The 11,104-nt window shown below is 42.6% G+C and overlaps 1 pseudogene; it reads right to left on the bottom strand.

The window, feature by feature from the left end:
- Positions 1 to 208: 208 nt before the first annotated feature.
- The window catches only part of LOC116829574 (uncharacterized), a 169,919-nt pseudogene continuing 159,023 nt past the window's right edge, over positions 209 to 11,104 (bottom strand).

The raw sequence follows: 11,104 nt of genomic DNA, 5'->3' as shown, positions 1-11,104 counted from the left end.
ACATGGCTGGTAACATGTCTCAAACGCCATTTGTGTCAACAATATATTCGTTTCTCCAATTCCCACAACTTTGCCTGTATAACACCTCTTAATGAGCCACTTAACTGCTGGTGTTGGCCAGGGACTTTTAGGCTCTTCCATCTTTAATCAATGGGTGAGTTTGAATGGCCCATCCTCTTTTATACGATGGCTGTGCAATACTCTTAGCCAAAAGTTTAGGGCTAATGTTTCAAAAGTGCATTGTTCTCCCTCCCTAAGTGAGGAGGAACTTCTGTTTTAGGGCATAGGAGGATGGGCACTGTTGCACCCTTACTATTGTCTTATTTGTACATCTTATGCTTTCCCAAGTCAGTACTCTTACCGAATTAAAGCCCAAACCAAAACAAGTTATGTGATAAAAAGGTGGTGAAGTTAAACAAGTGGTTAATGCTTTTCCCTATGATTTAACAGCATAAAATTGAAAAAATTGTATCCTAAAAAGCCATAAATTGACTTTGCCTGACTGCGTTGGGCTGAATAGGTGAATCTCTGGCCATGCTGTCTTCACTAGACAGACACAAACAAGACGAAAGAAAACCCGCTGCGTTTCTTTGCTGGCCATACTGTAAATGTTGATATTCAGGGCAGTATTAACAACCACCAAGGCAACAGACCAGTCAGCCTTACATAAAATGGCGCATACTTTACTTTGCAGGCTATGTGTATAAGGCACAAAATAAACAATGAAACCAACAGGCAATAAATGTCCTAAGCAGTGTCCTAGATCTCTTTGCATTTTTATACTTAGGGACATTATATTTACTGGACTTTACCAATGTAAAAATATGTACATAAAAGGAAACCAAAATAAGCCAACTTGTACCAATAAGAAGGAAGCCCCTGTACTTTTTATTTGCATCATAAGGCCTCCTTTTAATCATAGTCAAACACCTCTTGATGGCTGTGGTTAACAAACTAAATGTGGAAGCCTCTAGGGCCACAAACATACTGCCTTCCCTAATAACCTTTTGTCAACAACAAAAAGCATATGGATGCTCTGTTCCTCCGACAAGGACCCCTGTGTGCTTGTGCATGAGGAATATAAGCAGTGGGGTGCCTGGGAGCTGGACCCCTCTTAACTCATACCCTCTTTCGCTTCAGCTGTTGTGATGGAGTAAGGAGTATTAACCTTGTAATGTGTAGCGTGGGAGTTTTACTAGTATGCTGTCTTCTGCTAACGCGGGGCGTGCCTCCGTTTCCCTGGGGTACTGCACCAAAATTAGATGGTGATGAGAAATAAGGGGGTGACTTCACTGCGGGATGATACTTGACATCCAACAGGTAAATGATGGTGGCTGCCCTTCATAACCTGAGCCCAGGAGGGGGTTGGGGCCAGGTGACACCATCCGTCCGGGAAACTGGACGTGGGGCTGGAGTGTGTGGCTGGGTGAGGCAGCAGGAAGGGGTTTCAGTTTGGAGCTGGCTGGAGAGATGGGGGTTGAGATTCAGAACCTTGGTCTGGGCTCTCCACCCCCCCAAGAGGGACTCAACTGAGGGATCCTGTTTTCTGTACCTACAAGCTCTGTTTTAGACTTTGTTCCTGTTGTCTAATAAACCTTCTGTTTTACTGGCTGGCTGAGAGACATGGTGAATGGCAGGAAGTGGGGGGTGCGGGGCCTTGACTTCCCCACACTCTGTGACAGATGTGCCTTTTAATTTCTCCCCAGGCCCTTTGCATTAGGTCTTCAGTCATCAAGACACCTCTGTTTTCAGTAATTTCTTAGGTCTCTTGTCTTCTGGCTTGTATTACTTAATACTGTAACGCATTTAGGGTTATAGCTTGTATAAACGTAAATTGTCAAATGTTATATAAAAATGAAAAATTAATTCTCTAAGGTCTCTAGACAATGTAATAAAAATAAAAATGTAATTATTGTTTTGCAGGTACTGCTACAAAATATATACCTCCAAGCGTGTTAACCCTCAATGCTTTTGTTAATCTTATTTATTATTCCTCATAGTCCATTGTATGGGCAAGATAATGCCTTATAAAGTGAGAAACTGTTCCTGCATGATAAACACTTGTCCATGCTAACACATGACAACTAACAACAACCAACAAAACTGTTTCACTAAAAAAGATTTTTCAGTTAAGAATATTCCTTTAAAATCCAGGACAGCTCTTGTCCTCTATGTCCCACTTGACTTGCTAAAATTTTAAAATATTAAAAAAAAACAAACTTCACTTGCTATGATTAAAAACTGTATGTTTAACAAAAGAGCATGGAGAAGCTAACAGTTTTAAATTTGGAAAAAGGCAAGAAGTGGAGGGGTGGGTGTGACGTTATTGATATGAACTGGGACCATATAGAACATAGTTGCAACAAAGGTCCTATAATGGTACCAAATCTTATGTAAAGGGGGTCATATAAGGTGTCTAAGACCAGGTTATAGGTTGCTGGTTATGATTATGCGGTCTGTATGTATGTATCATTTTGTAGTTGAAGTTATGAGTATTAGCTCTATACTGTTTGTATTTCAACTTTGTGCTGTGCTTCTGGGAGACATCCCAGACAAGTTGGTGTTAGCTCTGTCCTAGGTCCTGCTTTGATGGCCATTAAGGACAGTCAGCTACACAACTGACCCATTGAGAGGAAGGCAAATACACCTTGTAACTCAGCAGGGTGTGAGGTAACTTGCTCCATGTGACTGGCAGACTCCAATTTGCTGTAATTTTCCACAATGAGAACAAAGGAAGTGTTCTTACCACACCTGAAAAAGCCCATATAAGGCTGTAATGCCTCATCTTCATCTTGTCTTCAATCCTGCTTCTTACCTTCTGGAGAAACTTGCTTACAAAACTGAAGCTCTGAACAAAGGACTGAATGACGCATCCCTGCAGGGTATGTTCCAGAGACTTGATTTTGAACTGCCAGTTTACTCCATCACTGCTACAAGCCTGAAACTAAGAACTTGCCACACTGTATGTATTGGTTCCATTTAAACCAATTCTTAGCTCTTCATTCTCTATCTTTTTCCTTTTATGAATAAACCCTTTGATTTGAAGATTCTAAAGGATTGGCAACAGCGTGATTTGTGGGTAAGATCTGATGTGTATATTGACCTGGGTCTGGGGCTTGATTCTTTGGGATCGAGAGAACCTTTTTCTTTTATTGGGGTGTTGGTTTTCATAACCATTCATCCCCAGGACGAGTGGCACTGGTGGTGATACTGCAAGACTGGAGTGTCTGAGGAAATTGCTTGTGTGACTTGTGGTTAGCTAGTGGGGCGAAACCAAAGTCCTCTTTGTCTGGTTGGTTTGGTTTGCCTTACAGGTGGAAAACCCCCAGCCTTGGGCTGTAACTGCCCTGTTTAAGCGTTTTGTCCTGAATTGGCATTCTCAATGGGGTCCTGCCAGAACCGCATCGTCACAGTGGGTAAGGGGGTTGTTTCTTCTGATAACCATATCAGAGGCTACACACTTACCTATAAACTTCATGCAGCCATAAAGCTATGGCTTTTGTCGTGTGTGTGTGTTTTAATTATTGTTAAACCCATCCATTATGAGGTTTGACTGTATTCTGGATTTCAAAGCTTTCTTCACAATTTACAGATAGAGCAGTTTTTGTTAGGCTATTATTTTGTATTCTGGACAATTCATTTGGGCAAAACATTAAATAGTGTTGGTTTGCTTTTTAAAGAGCTCCTTTAAACATTTAGCAAGCTATAACACGCCTTTTGACATTTTTTAAAAATATCAAACCCTTCTTTACATTCAGGTTTTGTATACCATTGCTGTTCTCAGGAACTTTTTTTCACAATTAACATTCCTGTAAACTATTTTTACAGGGTGCTTCTTACTATGCAAGTCATTTCGACAAAACATTATTAAATTTTTGTTTGCTTTCTTGCAGAGATGATAATTATGAAAATTAGATAATCTTAGCACCCTTTTAAAATGTAAAAGCACGCTTGCATTATTTTTAAAATGTACGAGAACGTAGCTTTCAAACACTTTATTTAATTGTAATCCTGTTCTTAAAAATTCTTTTGTTGAAAAAGAAAACAGTTGTTTTTTTGGGGGTGGGGGAAGGAGGGGAAGAGATGTTTCTTTTCTAAAGTTGCTTGATTCTTTGGCAAAAGACTTTGCTTCTCTACAATTTACAAATGTCAATTTTATTTCACTGACCCTAAAACATGAATTTTGGTTATTTTACCTTTAAAAGTCCCAAAACTGTTTCATTGCTGTTTTAGAAGTTTATTTGTTATAACTTTTTTAAAAAGTCAAAATCTTGTCTCTGGTAAAAAGGATAATTTAGCTCCTTTAGTCTTGAAGTCTTTAGAACAGTTTGGGATTGTTTGTGCCCCCTGGCAAAACTGTAAAAAGCACTATTTCTGCAAAGTAGCCTTTGTTTACAGAAAATATTACTGAGGTATAAAGTTTCAGTTCTAATACAGGGGGCAGGATGGGGGAGTATACTGCTTGAAAACTGCTAAACTCACTTTGAAATAGCATAATGATGGGTTCTAAACATACATTACTTTAAATAAATGGAATGAGAGAAATTGAGATAAAGTTTAGACATATCATGGTAGATTGGGCACAGAGACTGTTACCAGTAGCTCTTCAGACAGATAAGTCTGGGAGGGAGAAGACCCTGCTAAAGTGGGGCAAAATATGGGTTAAAAAAGAGATTACCCTCTATAGAACTACCCCCCTAATCCTGTCTATGGGGGAGAAGGGGTGTGGCAAGGTGGACTAGGCCCACAGGCCCCCTGCTGGAGGCTTCTGGGTCCTGCCACACCTATCCCAGGAAAGGAGCAGTGGAGCTAAGTCTTCCAAGTGGCCTAGAGAGAGACTGTACAGAAAGCAGCCAATCATAGGGATGCTGCAAGGCGCTAGCCAATCAAAGGATTGCAGACTAATATAAAAGGCACTGTAGCCCAGAGTCAGTTCCTTGCTGGAGTCAGTGGAGTGCAGATGGTGCTCCTGGCTGGCCAAATGGAACTGCACCAACATGGATAGTTCAGTGCTGGCAAAGACCATGGGAGCAAAAAAGAGCTCCTGTCTGGGTGTTGGGCCTGAACGTAGAAGAGCCATGAGATAAGGGTGAAGTATTGGTGAAGGCTGGGGCTGCAGGAAAGTGGCCCAGGAAATTGAAAGCAATTTAGTTAAAGGGACACAGTGGAGCGTGGCTGTTACTCTTAGGGTCCCTGGGCTGGGACCTGGAATGGTGGGTGGGCCCGGGTCCACCACATCCTCATAGGCCACTGGGGAAGTGGCCTACAACTGGACCGTGATAACCCTCCAGAGGGGGACCTGAACTGTTAAGAGGCCCAGTTGGGGCAAAAGCAGACCAGAGTGGGTGACGAATCTGCAGGGAGGAAGCCTTAAGGGCACGGCCCCCTACCAGGGCTGTAAGCGCTGAAATACGTTGTTGGACTAGAACCCCAGAAGGGATCTGTTTGAGTTGTGTTCCATACAGACTGTGTGACTTAGCTGGGTGGCTGAGTCACTAGAAACAATCAGAGAAGCTGCCAGAATGGGGTCACCATAAACTAAGAAGTGCAGACACAGCTGACCTTGTGAGAGGTGGGATCCTTGCCATTACAACATCTTAAATATGCCTATCTTTGGTATTATAATGGCCCTCATCATCAGAGTATCTGAGCACCTCACACGCATTAATACATTTTATCGTCACAATATCTGTGTGAAATAGGGAAATATTATCTCCATTTTACCAATGGGGAATCGACAGGGGTGCCATTTCAGATTTTGTTGTGTGTGGGGAGCAACTTTAACCATGATTCCCTGGGCTACTTAGGTACCTGAAAACTCCAGGGTATTTTGGCAGATAATTTATAAATTATCTGACAGGAGCACTGTATATAATTCCTATATTAAAAAATAGAATTAAATAAATGTTAGCTGTGTCTCAGCTCTAATACATGTGCTCACATCTTGTATCAAGTCACTGAAGCGACACAAGTTAGGTTTAAAATTTTAATGTATATTCTTACTTTGTTACTAACTCTTGAATAAAACAACTGAAAATTCTAGAAAAATCTAGTATCAGAGGGGTAGCCGTGTTAGTCTGGATCGGTAAAAGCAGCAAAGAATCCTGTGGCACCTGAGCTGATGGTGTCAAATTTGCAGATGAACTGAAGTTCAGCAGTTTCTCTTTGAGCTTCAGTTCATCTGCAAATTTGACACCATCAGCTCAGGTGCCACAGGATTCTTTGCTGCTTTTACCGATCCAGACTAACACGGCTACCCCTCTGATACTAGATTTTTCTAGAATTTTCAGTTGTTTTATTCAAGAGTTAGTAACAAAGTAAGAATATACATTAAAATTTNTACATGCATCTGACAAAGTGGGTATTCACCCACGAAAGCTCATGCTCCAAAACGTCTGTTAGTCTATAAGGTGCCACAGGATTCTTTGCTGCTTTTATAGAAAAATCTAGATTACTTTCTATCATTTTTTTGCAGTTCATCAACCTTGGAATAGATCATTTAACATCAGAAACATCCTACTAGGGCAAGGCCCCATGAGTTTATACTGCACCTGCCTGCACCTCTAGAGGTGTTACCTCACTAGAAATAATAGACTAGAACAGTGGTCCCCAACCTTTTTTGTCTGGTGGGCACCAGATGATGAGCCATGGAGGACTGTGGCGGTGGACAAGCATCTGCTGAAATTCCGCCAACAAGTGGCAACGTCAATAGGTGTTGCCACCGAAATGCCGCTGACAAGCAGCAGCATCCAGAGGCGTCACTACCAAAATACTGCCAAAAATCGGAGGCATTTCGGTGGTGACGCCTCTGGATGATGCAGCTTGTCGGCAGCATTTCGGCGGATGCTCGTCCACCGGCCAGCATGCGGGCGCACTTAGGTGCCCTAGTGGGCACCATGGCACCTGTGGGCACCGCATTGGGGACCCCTGGACTAGAAACTGACCTTAAACAGAAGTGAAGCTGACACTTTCAAGTCACTTCTGTTTAAAGGCTAGTTATTTTCCAGAAGGCTCTTAAACACAACACTACAGTGATTGAGTTGCAACTCTCACAGGAGAATATTTAAAACCAAACACCAAGAAAATTCCGCATTTTGAAATTGAGACACAAACTGAAACTTCTGATGTAGATCAGGGCCACTGCAGGTGGGAAAGGAAAATAAACAGGCACAGGAGCTCTGGGCAGCACTTCCTCTTGAAAGAAAGCTGGAGGGTCTTCTAGTCCTTAATTCAGTAAAACTTTTATTGCCATTGGTGCCTCCACTCATGGATATTAACATATGCTTAATAACTATGCACTTCATACTTAAATATCTGAACCATCTTATCCAGGGCTACAATTTTATACACATTGGCTCAGGGACTACATTTTTTGACATATTCTGAGCAGTGCTGGGCACACAGATGGTGCCCAATGAATAATATAAATCATGACCACAATGCATCCGACGAAGTGAGTATTCACCCATGAAAGCTCATGCTCCTAAACGTCTGTTAGTCTATAAGGTGCCACAGGATTCTTTGCAGCTATGACCATGATTGTTGACTTTATGGACTCTGTGAAGGCAATTTCCGTTCTTTGTTCTGGAATTGAGTTGAAACTCTAAGAATTTGAGGCATAAACACATCTGATACTCATATGACACTTTCTCATTCCTTCCTTTTCTCAAACAAAAAATGACCAAACAAAATGGTTTTCAGTTAAAATGTAAAATTGCACAGCAGCCATTGCTCTACAACCAGGGCAGAACCTACCACCCCTTGCAGGATAAGTGGTCTGCTCTCATCCGACTCTCATTCTCTATCCTTCCTGGCCTCTGTGCTGCTTTTCATGCTGTCAACCATGACAGGCAGCCCAACCCCCTGGGACTGTTTGCTGGAGTCTCAGCGAACTGACCGCCTTGGTTTTGTTCCCTTTTGTCAGAGTCGTCTTTTTTTCCAGCAGTGACAGATTGAGGCTGGTGCCGTGGATAGGGAGCTAGCCCTGAGAGACCTGGGTTCTACTCCCCACCATGGATTTCCTGTATGACCTCAGGCCAGTGCCTTAGGGGCAGAGTTTCAAAACCTTTTAGGCACTCAAAGATGTAGCTAGGATCTAGTGGGGTTTACAAAGCACCTAAACTTCTAAGCGCTCTTGAAAATCCTTTCTAACCGAACAAAACCCAAACACCCTTGCCCCACCACTTCTCTGAGGCGCTGCCCCGCTCATTTCTTTCCCCCTCCTTCTGTTGCTCGCTCTCCCCCACCCTCCGTCACTTGTTCATTTTCAACAGGCTGGGGAGGGTCCCTTTTCGATCAGGTGTTCCGTTACTGCTTCCAGATGCCTAGATCCCTAGATGTCTAAATACCTTTGAAAATTTAGCTGTTAGTCTCTCTCTGCCTCAGTGCCCCATCTGTACAATGTGGACAACAGCATTGCTGTACCTCACTGAGGAACTGTTAGGAGCAATAGGTTAGATCTTGTGAGATACTCTGGTGATGGGGTCACGTAAGTACCACAGGTAGAGTGGGAACTTCTCTGTACCGCTCCTAGCCCTTCCCTGGGTTTTGGCCCCTTCTTTTCACCTTTGTCCCCAAATCTCCCCCTTTTCTGAATGTAACTTTGGCTCAGAGGGCCTAGCTGTATTTTCTCTGAGTTCCCTGTGTTCTTGCTAAAACAACCCTTGCTTGCTTCCTCCCTCCCTCGCTGGAATCCTGTTTTACAGGCTAGTCTTCCAGATTTGTCACCTTCAGCCCCCAACTGAAATCTCTCCAGAGCATCATCAAGGATCTACAACCTATCCTGAAGGATGATCCCTCACTCTCACAGACCTTGGGAGACAGGCCAGTTCTTGCTTACAGACAGCCCCCCCAACCTGAAGCAAATACTCACCAGCAACTACACACCACACAACAGAAACACTAACCCTAACCCTAACCCTAACCTATCCCTGCAACAAACCCTGTTGCCAACTCTGTCCACATATCTATTCAAGGGACACCATCATAGGACTTAACCACATCAGCCACGCCATCAGGGGCTCATTCACCTGCACATCTACCAATGTGATATATGCCATCATGTGCCAACAATGCCCCTCTGCCATGTACATTGGCCAAACCAGACAGTCTCTATTCAAAAAAATAAATGGACACAAATCAAATGTCAAGAATTATAACATTCAAAATCCACTCGGAGAACCCTTCAGCGTCCCTGAACGCTCAATACTTAACGCTCAGACTTAAAAGTGGCAATTCTTCAACAAAAAAAACTTCAAAAACAGACTCCAATGAGAAACTGCAGAACTGGAATTAATTTGCAAACTGTACACCATCAAATTAGGCCTGAATAAAGACTGGGAGTGGCTGAGTCATTACAAGAACTAAAAACTAATTTCTCCATGCTAATTTTCCCCCTACTGTTACTCACACCTTCTTGTCAACTGTTTGAAATAGGCCACCCTGTTTACCACTACAAAAGTGATTTTTTCCTCCTGTTGGTAATAGCCCACTTTAATTGAATTGTCTCCATTAGAATTGGTAAGGCAACTCCCATCTTTTCATGTACTATGTATATATAGCTTCCTCCTGTATTTTCCACTCCATGCATCTGATGATGTGGGTTTTAGCCCACAAAAGCTTATGCTCAGATAAATTTGTTAGTCTCTAAGGTGCTACAAGTACTCCTCCTTGTTTTTGCTGATATAGACTAACATGGCTACAACTCTGAAACCTGTCACCATGCAGTTTAAAATAACTGATACCAGCATAGAACCTGCTATGAAGCCAAAGCATCTTTGAGCATCAGTCTCTGTATTACGGCATTGAATCACTTTAGTACTGCAGGGCAAATAGCTTTAATGGGGTGATGAAGGATGTGGCTTACAGCAGTAGGAGTGTGCCGTGCTCAGTTTGGGTTGCATGTAAATAGGCTTCTATAAAGCTTTTATTAAACTATCTCATGTCTTGTCAGCTCCCTGAAGAAATAGTTCAGAAATAACTCGTGGTGGCTGTGGCTGGCTGCTTTAAAGATAATCAATGGCTCTTGTTCATTGTAAACCTCTTTTATTATTTGCGGTTGGAGTGTGCATCCTTTATACCCAAAGTTAAGTTTTGACCCTGAATAATGTAACACAAAGAAAATGTATTACATGGGCCCTGAACATATAAAGGATTGCAGTTTGTTACCTGTAGCTAACAAATATTATTGATATATTAAGTAAAGCGTTGGAAAATTCACTGTAGGACTTGTAGTGAGGGAGGAGCATGAAGTGCAGCCAGATGATTTTTGCATTGCTCTGCGTTTTACTGAGAGATTGAGGTTTTTGTTTCCTGTTCTTTGTGGTTCTAGCAAAATGCTAGCGTTTTAGGGGTAAAATGAGAAAGGAAGGAAACAATGGTTTGTGAAAAATAATGTTTGCAAACTCAGATGTGATACTTAGCTTGAAAAAGGAGCTGTGTTAGAAGCAGCCAAAGCAGAGATAGTTGGAGGATTTCTACAGTTTTAACTGGATTTTCCTAGCCCTATGCTGATTGGTTATTTGCTCCAAACCACCCCACCATCTCTTGCACACTCTCTCTTCACCTCACTGTCACCTCCCTACGTTGTTCTCCCCTGCCCTGCCCCCAATGTCCCTTCTCCCATCACCTTACTTTCCATTTAGCTGATCTTCTCCTAATTAACCCCTGCCAGCCAAAACAAATTATCACACTAATATCGCTACCATCCCATTATTTACTCTGCTTGCATGTTATCAACCTTTTCTGAACCCGCGTGTCTGTCTTGTCTATTTAGTTGCAAACTCTTTGGGGGAGGGACTGTGTGCTGCTCTGTATTTGTCCAGCACCTAGTGCAGCGGGGCCCCATTCTTGGTTGGTCCTGCGGCACTACCTTAACAAACATGATTGATAATTATGAGATTGCTCATTTGTACAATACAGCAAGTAAGTTGAGCAGGATATGGGCTTCCTCAGTGAAACAGCACATCAGATACCAAATGGATGGAAATAGGATGAGAGATGTATGGCAGGATGGAGAACCAGCAAATAATACCATAGGTGCCGGCTTCCTCCGGGCCCTGGGGGTACTCAACCCCCCGCTCAGCCCCCCACTCTACCCCAGGCC

The sequence above is a fragment of the Chelonoidis abingdonii genome, chromosome 5 (genome assembly GCF_003597395.2).
Source record: "Chelonoidis abingdonii isolate Lonesome George chromosome 5, CheloAbing_2.0, whole genome shotgun sequence".
Lineage (NCBI taxonomy): Eukaryota > Metazoa > Chordata > Testudines > Testudinidae > Chelonoidis > Chelonoidis abingdonii.
This window is presented reverse-complemented; position numbering and strand designations above follow the sequence as displayed.